We start from the raw sequence: 15,484 nt of genomic DNA, 5'->3' as shown, positions 1-15,484 counted from the left end.
CAAAAAAATGAATCCTGACCAAGAAGAGTCAGGATTTGAATTGAGATGTCTGTGTCTGAAGCTGTCTTCTTACGGTGTGCTATATCACCTCCATTTCCACCACATGAGGTGGACTTAACTTAAACAAACATTAATAAACAAGAAATATTTGGTGTGGCCAAGTTTATATACTTACAGAATTCCAGCGATGTCTTAAGTACTGGGTAATACACTGAATGATCAGCCATGTTCAAGAAGTTGTCAAATAAGGGAATAAGGTAAACGTCATCAGCCGAAGCACTTATAAATATAGCAGTGGGTGAGTGGTTGGGTCTATGAATTGGGTCTATGAATTAAAGAAAGCTACACGAAATACCAAAGGCTCTTAGAGCATTTTTTAAGGACAGAAACACACACAGTATATGTTGAAGAATTTTGTAACAGAAATTGAGTTAAGCTTTTATTTTAGAATGTGTCCTATCTTATTTCTAGTTTTATTTCTTTATTTTTATTTTTTTAAAGATTTTATTTATTTATTTGACAGAGAGAGAGACAGCGAGAGAGGGAACACAAGCAGGAAGAGCGGGAGAGGGAGAAGCAGGCTTCCTGCCGAGCAGGGAGCCCGATGCGGTTCTTGATCCCAGGACCCTGGGACCATGACCTGAGCCGAAGGCAGAAGCTTAATCGACTGAGCCACCCAGGCACCCTTTCTTTATTTTTTTTTAAGATTTATTCATTTATTTGACAGAGAGAGACACAGTGAGAGAGGGAACACAAGCAGGGGGAGTGGGAGAGGGAGAGGGAGAAGCAGGCTTCCTGCGGAGCAGGGAGCCCGATGCAGGGCTAGATCCCAACACCCTGGGACCATGACCTGAGCCGAAGGCAGATGGTTAATGACTGAGCCCCGCCAGACGCCCCTTATTTCTAGTTTTAAAAGAATATGTGTCATGTCTCTTCTGTGACTACATTTACATTTGTTAACCATGATTTTTTTTTATCAAGAGTCAAAGAGATAAGTATAGAAAATAGAAGGAAATAGTGAGTTTTAGTGTTAAAGAAAGGGAAGCCAGATCCCAATAGTCAGAGATGTTGCAGAGAAGTACCCAGAGCTAGTTACTGAACCTTGTCTTTCCTGTTTCTAATGCCACTGTCTGGGAAGAGTTCTGAGTTTGCTGCTCCTGAAGCCTGTTTTAGATGTCGCTAACGGCTCTACATAGTTGAGCCAGGTGCTCTCATCTGTGTCTCACACAGTTCCCTAGTCCTGCACCTACACCAAATATACATAACCGCAGTTACGTATATTTGTATAAGAAGTTTCAGCTTATAAGGCAGTTTCCCTTCCATGATCTGATTTGATCTTCATGGCAACCCTGGGAGGTGGACAGGGTGGATATTACATCCAAAGAGAACCAGATGCTTTTCTCTTTGAAACATCTAAACCAAATACCGGGAATGTTCTAGTTAAGGAAATTCCGCGCTGATCCAATCTGTCCATTTACATGTGTGAACAGGCAGTTATAGAGGAGTATTTAAACCTATTGTAATGGGTTACATAAACATTGAAGTGCCATTATGATAATTGCTTGTTTGGATGATTTAATGAGGAAAGCCATTGGCCAAGGTAGATCTTTAGGAGGATGGGGTTCCTGGTCTGGTGAGACACCTAGCCCTTGACCTGCTCTCATTACTGATGCTAGCTAGCTCTGCTAGACAGCAGTAACTGGGAAGGTGTTTGCGGTTCACAGAGAGGAATTCATTGGCTTAGGTTTAGTGGTTGAGTCCCATATGTAGAGGACCATTTTCTTTTTATTTTCCTACCTCTCCCTGTTCCCTTTTTCTATTTCCTTCTTTTTCTTTCTGTGTTTCTACTTCTTTATGTGTGTCTCTGTCATGCTTCTACTTTTTACTTTTTTCTCTTCAATTCACTCTTCCTTTCTGTTCCCTTTCCCTCATATTTACCTTTTTTTTCTGTCCTATTTCCATAATACTGATTTTAATTTGAAACTAGAAGTTGTTATGTGGATATTGTTAGCTGTATTGAATAATGTTATTTTCACGTTCTTAATTTGAAAAGCAAGAATCATGCTGCCCAGTTTTAAGACTTCTACATAAAGCCAAAATAATGGAGACTGTGGTTTTGGTAAAGGGATAGACACCTAGACTGGAGGCACAGAATTGCTGGTTCAGAAACGCACACAAATGTGGCCGTTTGGTTTTTGACAGAGGTGTAAAAGCAATTTAAAAGAAAAAGAGTAGTCTTTTCAGCAAATGTGTTAGAACAATTGGATATATATCCTCTATGTGCAAAAAAATGAACCTCAAATGTAAACCGCATACTTTATGCAAAAATTGATTCAAAGTGAATCATAGATTTAAATGTAAGACTATAAAAATTTTAGAGAAACAGCAAAAAATCTTTATGCCCTGGAGTTAGGCAAAGAGTTCTTAGACATGACACCAAAAGCATAATTCATAAAGGAGAAAAATATGATAAATTGAACTTCATCAAAATTAAAAGCTTTTGCTATGTGAAAGACACTATTAAGAGGATGAGAAGACAAGGTACAGATGGGGAGAGAATATTTGCAAACCATATATATGACAATGGACTGCTCTCAAGAATATGTAAAGAACTCACAAAACTCAACAGTTACAAACAGCCCAATTAAAAAATGAACAGAATACTCGCTTGAAAAGATGTTTAACAAGATTAGCAGTAGGGAAATGCAAATTAAAACATACCACTATGTGTCTATTGGAATGGCTAAAATAAAAATACTGACAATATCAAGAGCTAGAGAGGATGCAGAGCAATTGGAAATCTCATCTATTGCAGGCAGGAAGCTTGGATTGTTTGTCACTTTGGAAAGCAGTTTGTCATTTTCTTTTAGAGTTGAGCATATACTTACATATGACTCAGTATTCCCCCTCGGCATTTACCCTGGAAAAATGAAAACCTGTTTTTACTCAAAAACCTTGTACATGAATATTGATAGCAGCTGTATTCATAATTGCCAGTAACTGAAGACAAACCAGATGTCCGTCCGTGGGTGAATGGATAAACATTTTTACATCTATACAATGGAATGCCACGGCGTGTGCAGGGGTGGGTAGGGTGGGGTGACTATAAAGTCAGAGGAGGAGATTTGGGGAATAATGGAACTGTTCTGTTTCCTGATTGTGGTGGTTATACAAATGAATATGTGTGTTAAAATTGATAGACTTTTGTACAAAAAAAAAAAGATCAATATTATATGCTAAAAACATTTTTTTAATACTGGAGATTTGAAAGTCTCTGTACCTCTGGCGAAAGAAATCTGAATTTACATTGTTTAGGTATGTGGCTCTTAAGTCACATTCTGAGGCCCTGGGAAAAGTTTTTCATGAACCTTTTGAAGGTAACAGTTTAGAACCCTCACCTTCAAGTTCATGGACTATTGGCTCCCTCTAGTGGGCATCCTTATTTTTATAGTAGACTCAAAATTGTGTGTGTGTGTTGGGGGGGGTTTATTCTTTTCATCATATCTTGGGTTGTTGTCCTGTGATAGTTGGATATGTTTCTTAGTCTTTATCGGCATCAGTTTTTCATCTATAAAATGACAGGGTGGCCGAGATCTTTAAGGACTTTTAAAATCCTAGACGTTTATGATTCCAAATATTGAATAATTACCACATGTGTTTGTCAGTCTAAGGCAGTGAAGGAGATAAAGAAGAAATATAACGGGATTCTTTTCTTCCCTAACTTGGCATTCTCTTTAGAGACAGAGTATACATATAAGAAAAAGATAAGTAGCAGAACTAAGGTGTTATTTAATTAAGTAACCCAAATGAACTGGAACAAATAATAAATTAGAGGTGTTACACTGACCGTCCTTATGTTGACACATCTGTTTTGTTTGAGTGGAGTAGTGTTTTTAGTAACTAAAATTTTTTCCCATCTCATTTTTATTTTTCAATTTTGGGTATTTTGTGAAGATAATACTTTAAAATTTACGAAGCATAAAAGAATATATATAATGAAAACTCTCCCTTCCCCATCTCTCCTCCAGCTACCCAATTCCTTTCCTCAGAGGCTCCTAATATTAATAGCTCTAACACAGTGTCTTAAAAAATTGTGAACCCGAAGGTCTTTAGATGGGGCAAATTTACTGGAGTTACCACACCTTCCACCGTTCCCCTCCATTATACCAGACCATACCATGATTGTTTGTCTGCCTGGCCAGTGCAGGAATTGTGTTGGTGACCCACTCGGTATGGAATGGAGTGTTTTGAGACCTCATGGAGTAGGAGGTGGAGGATTTCAACCTAGGTCCTGTGAATGTGGTAGGATCTGGAAAATGAGAGGGAGGGGACGGGAAGGGAGAGATATTTCAGGTGACAAGGATAGCAAGACAGAGGCTTTCGGTCAGAAATGTGTAAGTGGGCTGTACTGGGAGAGGAGAGGAGACTGGCCTGGCTGCAGAAGTTTTAGGTCAGGAAGTCATGGGGATAAATTTGGTGCAATTTCTTAAATATCTGGTTGTGGATAGACTTTAATTTTTTAAATTCATTTTTAATTGAAGTAATATAACATTATATAATGTTATGACGTATATTGTTATGCTAGTTTCAGGTGAATCACATAGTGATTCGACAGTTATATATATTACAAAATCCTTACCACAATTAGTATAGTTATCATCTGTCACCATACAAAGTTATTACAATATTACTCATTAAATTTCATATGCTGTACTTTTTATCATCATGACTTATTTATTTTATAACTGGAATTGTGTACCTCTTAATCTCTTTTACATATTTCACCCATTTTTCTATTCTCTCCCCTCTGGCAAGCACTGGTTTGTTCTTTGTATTTATAAGTCTATTTTTGTTGTTGTTGTTCATTTGTTTTGTTTCTAGATTCCATATATATGTGAAATCATATGGTATTTGTCTTTCTCTGTCTGACTTATTTCACTTAGCATTAATACCCTCTAGATCCATCCATGCTTTTGCAAATGACAAGATTACATTTTTTTTAAATGGCTGGTAATATTCCATTCTTTCTTTCTATCTACCTACCTACCTACCTACCTACCTCACATCTTCTTTATCCATTCATCTATTGATGGACACTTGCATTGCTTCCATATCTTGGCTATTATAAATAATGCTGCTATAAACATAGAGGTACATATATCTTTTCAAATTAGTGTTTTTGTTTTTTTCAAGTAAATATCCTGATGTGGAATTACTGGGTCATATGGTAATTCTATTTTTAATTTTTTTAAAAGATTTTATTTATTTATTAGAGAGACAGAAAGAGTGAGTGAGTGAGAGAGAGAACACGAGCAGGGTGAGGGGCAGAGGGAGAAGAAGACTCCCTGCTGAGCAGGGAGCCCAATGCAGGACTCGATCCTGGGACTCCAGGATCATGACCTGATCTGAAGGCAGACGCCCAACCGACTGAGCCACCCAGGCCCCCTATTTTTAATTTTCTGAGATACCTTCATACTGATTTCCACAGTGGCTGCATCAACTTACATTTCCAGCAACACAGCATGAGGGTTCCCTTTTCTCCACATTCTTGCCAACACTTGTGATTTCTTGTCTTTTTGATTCTAGCCATTCTGATTGGTGTGAAGTGGTATCTCATAGTTTTGATTTGCGTTTCCCTGACGATGAGAAATATTGAGCATCTTTCCATGTGTCTTTTGACCACCAGCATGTCTTCTTTGGAAAAATGTCTATTCAGGTCCTCTGCCCATTTTTAATTGGATTATTTGTTTTTCTGCTGTTGATTTGTAGGAGTTCTTTATGTATTTTGGATAGCAACCCCTTATCAGATGTATCATTTGATATGAAAAAGGCCACTCACTGAGAGTGTTGATGGTGGTCCTGTTGATGGTTTCCTTCGCTGTGCAAAAGCTTTTTAGTTTGATGTAGTCTCAATAGTTTATTTTTTGCTTTTGTTTCCCTTGTCTGATGCCTGAGGAGACATATCCATAAATATGTTGCTGTGGCCAATATCCCAGAGATTGCTGCCTATGTTTTAAGAGTTTTTTCTTTAATCCTTACCCAAGTTTCTTTCCTACGAATTCATGATGCCTTGTGATTATCATTAATAGGGAATGGAGCATCATCAGTTGAGAATCTGGAAAATCAGGGAACATTGCTCATTGAATGCTCCCCTGAGAAGAAGAGAAAGCTTTTTTGGCCAGAGAAGGTAGATTGAACCGGAGTGGTTCTTAAATATTGTTGACTTCGAAACAAAATGATAACGATCACATAGGCATTAAACAGATTTTCAGTTAACCCTATGCCACAAGTCCTGAGAAGAGTGGGGCTTGGTGTGAGATGCAGGCTGTGAGAGTAGACTTGTGAAAGTTGTGGAAAGGTGGGCCATACCCCTCTCTGAATTTGATAAGCTTGTAAACTAGGCATGGGAGAGGCCATACAGCTGTTTTATGGGAGTGTCAGAAAGGAAAGTCTGTCTCAGCATTTTTATGTACCCGGTGTCCTGTCAGCATTTCACTTGATTGATACATTCTGGCTTCTTAGTGCTGTTTGTTAAGATCCCTGTTAACTTGATTCTCAGGTATGCTGCTTCTCGCTGCCTCCTCTTTTTGTCTCCTTTTCCCTTCTCAGGCATCAGGGGGCCCCTACCGTTTTGCCAGGCACAGCACTAAACACTTTGGATGCATGACCCATGCTTCAAAGACTTCCAGTTTAGTTAGGAGGACAGTTAGGAGGACCAGATAAATCCAAATTCATTGCCACAGATGCTGTGATTAGGGTGTGCTGTAGGAGGACTGAGGAATCGACTCTGCTTGTGTAAGTCAGAGAATACTTTGCTCCAGAGGTGACAGTTGGGTTCAGTCTTGATGCATCAGTGGGTGTTTGCCAGGCCAGGAAGGGAGAGAGGTCAGTCAAGGCGGAGGGAGTTGTATCTAAAAGCCGTCCTCATAAGTGGGCTTGGAGGAGGTAAACACTTGCTGGGTGTCACTGCATGGGGAGTGGTGGAAGATAAGGCTGGGAAAGAATTTGCTTCTATCTGTGTCCCCCATACCCAGCACAATGCCTAGTATTCATTGAGAAAGAAGTTCAAAGGTTAGTAAGCAAGGAGTTCCCTTTTTACTGGGTCAGAGTTAAGCAATCATCACTCCACCTATTCCTGAGTTAGAGGGCCTCATTCTTTTCCCACATCGAGTGAGCTGTAGTTAAGTATAATATGAAGTCAGTAATGGAAGGATTGTAACAAACATACAGGATTTGGAGTGAGACAGGCCTGGGTCTATGAGTTCAAGCTCCCTGAGAAGAGGAGGAGAGGCCACAATGGGGCTGGATATGAAAGGAAATTAGTGTTAGGGTTTGGGGTGCACCTGGAATGGATAAAGGAGAAGGGAGCAAGGGGTTGGGTGGGCCTTCAGACTCTGATGCAGGTCTGACCTCTGGGAAAGACCCCAGGGTGCAGTTCTGAGAAAGTCTTGACGAGGCGAATGGGAAGTCCTTGGACAACGGTTCCTGCTAGAGGGGTCCTGTTCTTCTGGTAGCATTGGCTCGGCTCCAGTGCCCACCATGTGCTCAGCAGTGTGCTGGAAGCATCATGGTGAAGTGTGAGAGATACAGTGGCTAGAGGCTGCAGGCTGGCCTGGAGGCTGCTGGCCTCTTGAAAGGAGATGTGAATGGTGCACCTCCGTGCTCGGCATAGTCCCTCACTTGTGCTGCACAGATCTGCTTCTCCGTACATGCTCATGGGGCTTTCTTCCTGAGCAAAATCCAGGAGATGGAAATTACTGGGAAGGATACATCCCCTCTTGCTGCAGCCAGTCTCATGGGTACAACTGGTCCTCATCCTCTTTCTTCTCGACTTGCCATTGTAAATGCCCTCACCCTCAACTATCACCTTGGCCGGCTTTGGGTGGCTTACCTACTAGTGTGACCCCAGAGTTCATTCCTGAGTGTGTCCAAACCCTTGAGAACCACACGCTTATCGGCTAATGTTTCTTTTTCTTTCTTTTTTTTTTTTTAAAGATTTTATTTATTTATTTGAGAGAGAGAGAGCACAAGTAGGCAGAGTGCAGGCAGATGGAGAGGGAGAAGCAGGCTCTCCGCTGAGCAGGGAGCTGGATGTGGGGCTCGATCCCAGGACCCTGGGATCATGACCTGAGCCGAAGGCAGCCGCTTAACGGACTGAGCCACCCAGGCGCCCCTATCAGCTAATGTTTCTGTACATGCCCGCTCACAGTTACGGTGGGACAAAGAAGTATCAAGAGGGGGCACAGGTATTCCTGCCCTCATGGGGTAAGAGCAGCCCACCCTTCTGCTGGTCAGGATCCGGTACTCCTGCTGTGAAGCAGTTCTCCTTCTTGTCTGCTGCCCCTTGCCACAGGAAGCCCAAAGTGCCCTTGCTGTGTCTCCTGGCAAGAAAACATGTGTGTCTCTTTTGGGTGCAGGACCTCTCACTATGGAGCCAAGAGTTGTGGGGATAAGTCACTGGGAGGGATGCTAAGTAGGGCTGTTCTTACTTCCACTCCTTGATCCTGGGCCATGTATTCTTGTGGATATAGGACACAGCACCATATAGAGTCTTCTGACTTAATTCATTTACTATTCCATTGTCCTGTGTGTCCAGCTTGTCTCCAATACCACACTTTTGATTACTGCAGGTGTATTATAACTCTTGAAATCAGTTAGGGTGAGTCCCCCAACTTTGTTATTTTTCAAAATTGTTTTGGCTATTCTAGTTCTTTTGCTTGTCCACATAAATTTTAGAATCAATTTGTGTATTTCTATAAAGATTTCTGTCCAGGACATTGGGGAGGGTATGTACTATGGTGAGCGCTGTGAGTTGTGTAAGACTGATGAATTACAGACCTGTACCCCTGAAACAAATAATACATTATATGTTAATAAAAACATTTTTAAAAATTTTCTGTCAAAATTTCAATGAAGTTGTGTGGAGTCTGTAGATCAGTTTGGGGGAGATTTGACAAATTAACAAAACTGAGTCCTCCAAATCATGAACATGGTACAGTTCTCATTCCATTTAGGTCTTTAACTTCCCAGCTGTGTTATGTAGCTGTATGTGTACAGACGGTGCACAAATTTTGTTAGATTTAGATCTAAGTCATTCATGTGTTTTGGTGTTACTGTAAGTGGTGGTAGTTTTCTTTGTAAATTTGCACATGTCTTTAAGCTCTAGATATTTTATACATTTTCTTCTGTTGTAAATGGGATTTCTTTTTTTTTTTAATGTGCTTTGGAGCACTTTTTAAAAAATTGTTATGTTAATCACCATACATTATATCATTAGTTTTAGATGAAGTGTTCCATGATTCATTGTTTGTGCATAACACCCAGTGCTCCATGCAGAATGTGCCCTCCTCAATACCCACCACCAGGCTAACCCATCCTCCCACCTCCCTCCCCTCTAGAACCCTGTTTGTTTTTCAGAGTCCATCGTCTCTCATGGTTCGTCTACCCCTCCGATTTCCCCCGCTTCATTCTTCCCCTCCCTCTACCTTCTTCTTCTTCTTCTTTTTTTTTTTTTTCTCAACATATATTGCATTATTTGTTTCAGAGGTACAGATCTGAGATTCAACAGTTGGAATTTATTTTCTAAGTAGTTATTGTTAATAAGGTAGGAGTGTCTTTGAGACCAGAGCACATCTCTCCCCTCCTTAAAAATACTCATTTGATCCTTTCATCATAATGGAATCTTTGTTGTTGTTGTTGTTGTTTTTGTTTGTTTGTTGTTTTATTTAAATTCAAGTTAGTTAACATACCGTGTAGCATTGGTTTCAGGAGTAGAATTTAGTGATTCATCACTTTCATATAACACCCCATGCTCATCCCAACAAGTGTTCTCCTTAATGCCCCATCACCCATTTAGCCCATTCCCCGCCCACCACACCTCCAGCAACCCTCAGTTTGTTCTCTATAGTTAGGAGTCTCTTATGTTTTCCCTCCTTCTCTGTTTTTATCTTATTTTATTTTTCCCTCCCTTCTCCTCTGTTCATCTGTTTTGTTTCTTAAATTCCACATATAAGTAAAATCATATGTTATTTGTCTTTCTCTGACTTATTTCACTTAGCATAATACCCTCTATTTCCGTCCACATTGTTCCAAATGGCAAGATTTTATTCTTTTTAATGGATGAGTAATATTCCATTACACACACACACACACACACAACATCTTCTTTATCCATTCATCTGTCGATGGACATTTGGACTCTTTCCATAATTGCACTATGTGCCCCTTCAAATCAGCATTGTTGTATCCTTTGGATAAATACCTAATAATACAAGTGCTGGGTCATTGGGTAGTTCTATTTTTAACTTCTTGAGGAACCTCCATACTGTTTTCCAGAGTGGCTGCTCCGGCTTGCATTCCCACCAACAGTGCAATAGGGTTCCCCTTTCTTTGTATCCTCACCAACATCTGTTGTTTCCTGAGTTGTTAATTTTAGCCATTCTGACTGGTGTGAGGCAGTATCTCATTGTGGTTTTGATTTGTATTTCCCTGATGATGAGTGATGTTGAGCATTTTTTCATGTGTCTGTTAGTCATCTGTATGTCTTTGGAAAAGTGTCTATTGATGTCTTCTGCCCATTTCTTAACTGGGTTATTTGTTTTTTGGGTGTTGAGTTTGATAAGTTCTTTATAGATTTTGGATACAAACCCTTTATCTGATAAGTCATCTGCGAATATCTTCTCCCATTCTGAAGGTTGCCTTTTAATTTTATTGATTGTTTCCTTTGCTGTGCAGAAACTTTTTATCTTGATTAGGTCCTAATATTTCATTTTGCTTTTGTTTCCCTGGCCTCTGGAGATGTGTCTAGTAAGAAGTTGGTATGGCCGAGTTCAGAGAGGTTGCTGTCTGTGTTTTCCTCTAGGATTTTGATGGTATCCTCTCTCACATTTAGGTCGTTCATCCATTTTGAATTAAGTTTTGTGTATGGTGTAAGAAAGTGGTCCAGTTTCATTCTTCTGCATGTGGCTGTCCAGTTTTCCGAACACCATTTGTTGAAGAGACTGTCTTTTTTTCATTGGATATTCTTTCCTATTTTTTCCTGCTTTGTCAAAAGTTAGTTGACCACAGAGTTGTCGGTCCATTTCTGGATTCTCTCTTCTGTTCCATTGGTCTATGTATCTCATTGTGTCAATACCATACTGTCTTGATGATTACAGTTTTGTAATCCAGCTTGAAGTCTGGAATTGTGATGCCTTCCACTTTGCATTTCTTTGTCAACATTCCTTTGGCTATTCGGGGTCTTTTCTGGTTGCATACAAATTTTAGAATTGTTTGTTTTAGCTCTGTGAAAAATACTGATGTTATTTTGATAGGGATTGCATTGAATGTGTAGAGTGCTTTGGGTAGTATAAACATTTTAACAATATTTGCTCTTCCAATTCATGTGCATGGAATTTTTTCCATTTCTTTGTGACTTCTTCAATTTCTTTCATACGTGTTGTATAGTTTTTAGCATACAGATCTTTTACCTCTTTGATTAGGTTTATTCCTAGGTATCTTATGGTTTTTTGTGCAATTGTAAATGGGACCGATTCCTTGATTTCTTTTTCTGTTGCTTCATTATTGGTGTATAGAAATGCAACAGATCTCTGTACGTTGATTTTATATCCTGCAACTTTGCTGAATTCATGTATCACCTCTAGCAATTTTTTGGTGGAGTCTTTTGAGTTTTCTATATAGAGTATCATGTCTGTGAAGAGTGAAAGTTTGACTTCTTCCTTGCTGATTTGGATGCCTTTGATTTCTTTTGGTTGTCTGATTGCTGAGGTTAGGACTTCCATTACTATGTTAAAACAGTGGTGTGAGTGGACATTCCTGTCTTGTTCCTGACTGTAGAGGAAAAGCTCTCAGTTTTTCCCCTTTGAGCATGATATTAGCTGTGGGTCTTTTGTATATGGCCTTTATGATGTTGAGGTATGTTCCTTCTATATCTACTCTCTTGAGGGTTTTTTGTCAAGAAAGTATGCTGTATTTTGTCAAATGCTTTTTTCTGCATCTGTTGAGACGATCATATGGTTCTTGTCCTTTCTTTTATTAACATGGTGTACCACGTTGGCTGATTTGCAGATATTGAACCACCCCTGTAGCCCAGGTATAAAGCCCACTTGATGGTGGTGAATAATCCTTTTAATGTACTGTTGGATTCGATTAACTAGTATCTTGATGAGAATTTTTGTATCCATGTTCATCAGGGATATTGGTCTGTAATTCTCCTTTTAGTGGGGTCTTTTTCTGATTTTGGAATCGAGGTAATGCTGGCCTCATAGAATGAGTTTGGAAGTTTTCCTTCTATTTCTATTTTTTGGAACAGCTTCAGAAGAATAGGTATTACTTCTTCATTAAATGTTTGGTGGAATTCGCCTGGGAAGCCAGCCAGCCCCGGACCCTTGTTTGTTGAGAGATTTTTGGTTACTAATTCAATTTCTTTGCTGGTTATGGGTCTGCTCAAGTTTTTTATTTCTTCCTATTTCAGTTTTGGTAGTTTATATGTTTCTAAGAATTTATCCATTCCTTACAGATTGCCCAATTTGTAGGCATATGATTGCTCATAATGTTCTCTTATAATTGTATTTCTCCAGTGTTAGTTGTGATCTCTCCTCTTTCATTCGTGATTTTATTTATTTGGATCCTTTCTGTTTTCTTTTTGATAAGTCTGGCTAGGGGCTTATGAATTTTGTTAATTCTTTCAAAGAGCCAGCTCTCAGTTTCATTGATCTGTTCCTCTGGTTTTTTGGGGTTTTTTTTGTATATTTATTTCTGTTCTAATCTTAATAATTTTCCTTCTCCTGCTGGTTTTAGGCTTTATTTGTTCTTTTTCCAACTCCTGTGGGTGTAAGGTTAGGTTGTGCATTTGAGACTTTTCTTGCTTCTTGAGGAAGGACTGGATTGCTATGTACTTCCCACTTAGGACCGCCATTGCTGCATCTCAAAGGTTTTCAACTGTCATGTTTTCATTTTCATTTGCTTCCGTGTATTTTTATTTCTTCTTTAGTTTCCTGGTTAACCCATTTATTCTTTAGTAGGATGTTCTTTAACCTTTATGTATTTGTGATCTTTCTGAATTTTTTTCTTGTGGTTGACTTTTATAGTGTTGTGGTCTGAAAATATGCATGGTGTGATCTTAGACTTTTTGTATTGGTTGAGGCCTGGTTTGTAACCCAGTATGGTGATCTATTCTGGAGGATGTTCCATGTGAACTATTCTGCTACTTTAGGATGAAATGCTCTGAATATGTCTGTTAAGTCCAGCTGGTCCAGTGTGTCATTCAAAGCCACTGTTTTCTTGTTGATCTTCTGCCTAGATGATCTGTCTCTTGCTGTGAGTGAAGTGTTAAAGTCCCCTACCATTATTGTATTATTATCATTGAGTTCCTTTGTTATTAATTGATTTATATATTTGGCTGCTCCCAAGTTGGGGGCCTAAATATTTGCAGTTGTTAGATCTTCTTATAGGATAGACCCCTTTATTATGATATAGTGCCCTTCTTTATCTCTTATTATTCCTTGGTTTAAAATCTAGTTTGTCTGATATAAGGATTGCTACTCCAGCTTTCTTTTGATGTCCATTAGCATGATAAATGGTTCTCTACTCCCTCACTTTCATTCTGGAAGTGTCTTTGAGTCTCAAATGAGTCTCTTATAAGCAGGATATTGATGGGTCTTTTTTTTTTTTTAATCCATTCTGATACCCTATGTCTTTTGATTGGAGCATTGAATCCATTTACATTGAGAGCAATTACTGATAGATATGAATTTTGTGCCATTGTATTACCTGTAAAGTTGCTGTTCCTGTAGATTGTCTTTGTTCCCTTCCAGTCCTTGTTGCTTTTGGTATCTCTTTCCCACTCAGAGTCCCTTTTAGTGTTTTTTGCAGGGCTGGTTTAGTGTTCATGAACTCCTTTAGTTTTTGCTTGTCTTGAAACTTTTTATCTCGCCTTCTATTCTGAATGACAGCCTCGCTGGAAATAGTATTTTTGGCTGCATATTTTTCCCAGTTAGCATGTTGAATATATCATGCCATCCCTTTGTGGCCTGCTAAGTATCTATGGACAGGTCTGCTGCTAACCTTGTGTGTCTGCTCTTGTAGGGGAAGGACCTTTTGTCCCTAGCTGCTTTCAGAATTTTCTCTTTATCTTGGTATTTTGCAAGTTTGATTATGATATGTCTTGGTGTTGATCTGTTTTTGTTGATTTTGAGGGGCATTTTCTGTGCCTCTTGGATTTGAATGCTTGTTTCCTTCCCCACATTAGGGAAGTTCTCAGCTATAATTGGTTGAAATAAATCTTCTGCCCCTTTTTCCTCTTCTTCTGGGACTTCTATGATATGGATATTATTGCGCTTTGTGCAATTACTGAGTTCCTTAGGTATATTCATGATCTAATAGTTTTATTTCCCTCTTCAGCTTATTTTCCATAATTTTGTCTTCTATATCACCTATTCATTCCTTTGATTCTTCCATCCTCATTGTAATTACATTCCGGTCAGTTTTGCATCTCAGTTGTAGCATTTTTTATTTCAGCCTGACAAGTTTTTAGGTCTTTTATCTCTGCAGCCAGGGTATCTCTGGTGTCTTCTATGCTTCTTTCAAGCTAAGCTAGTATTCTTATGACTGTTCTAAATTCTTGTTCAGATATATTGCTTATATATGTTTTCATCAAATCCCAGGCTGTGATTTCTTCTTGATCTTTCTTTTGGGGAGACTTCCTCCATCTTGTCATTATGTCTGGGTTTCCATCTTTTGCATATTATGAAAGTTACGTTTCCTGCTCCTGAGAGTAATACTGTATTAAGAAGGGGTCATAGACTGTCCAGGGCCTGGCGACTCAGGAAATGTTTCTAGTGTATGCTGTGTGCACTCTGTCATTGTGTTTTGGCTGTTCTTTCACAGAGGTCAGTCCTTTGCAGAGTTCCTCCTTGCTTGCAGTGGGGAGTGTTTGGACCTTTAAGTAGGTGTGCTTTGATTTGTTTGTTAAGATAGTTTGATTAAAAAAAAAAAAAAAAGCCTGATCCAAGAAAAAAGGAAAAGTAACAAAAAAGGAAACAAAAAACTGTAAGCCTGATCCTGGAAAAGAAAGAAGGAAAAAAGAAAAGAAAAGAAAAAAAAAAGCCTGATCCAAAAAATGAAAAAAGGAAACAAACAAAAGACAAATGAACACAAAACTATAAGCCTGATTCCAAAGAAAAAAGGGGGAAAAAAAATACAAAAATTCAAAATACAAAATACAAGAAAAAAGGAATGGAAGGAAGCCTGGTCCTGTTTCCACCAGAACTGAAGCTGACGCTTTGAAGCATTCTGTGATCAGTAGACTTGGTACACGCAGGGACAGGGTGGAGGGCGGGGGGCGGAGCTGTGTTGGGCTTCTGAAGCAGAGGCCCAGCACCCTGGCTCACAGTCAGACCTGCCCTAGTAAAGATGCCTCTGCTAAGCGCAGAGGGACAGGATTTGGTCTAAGTGACTCTAGCCTGCACTGGAGGCCGCTGTTGTT

The 15,484-nt window shown here is 39.3% G+C and overlaps 1 protein-coding gene across 3 annotated transcripts in view; it reads left to right on the top strand.

Moving 5' to 3' along the window:
- The window catches only part of DEPDC1B (DEP domain containing 1B), an 86,107-nt gene that overhangs the window by 12,351 nt on the left and 58,272 nt on the right, over nt 1-15,484 (top strand). The window lies entirely within an intron of this gene.

This window comes from Mirounga leonina, unplaced genomic scaffold, assembly GCF_011800145.1.
Source record: "Mirounga leonina isolate KUSES-001 unplaced genomic scaffold, KU_Mleo_1.0 Mir_168, whole genome shotgun sequence".
NCBI lineage: Eukaryota > Metazoa > Chordata > Mammalia > Carnivora > Phocidae > Mirounga > Mirounga leonina.
The sequence above is the reverse complement of the archived record's forward strand: the minus strand, read 5'-3'. Positions and strand labels throughout refer to the sequence as shown.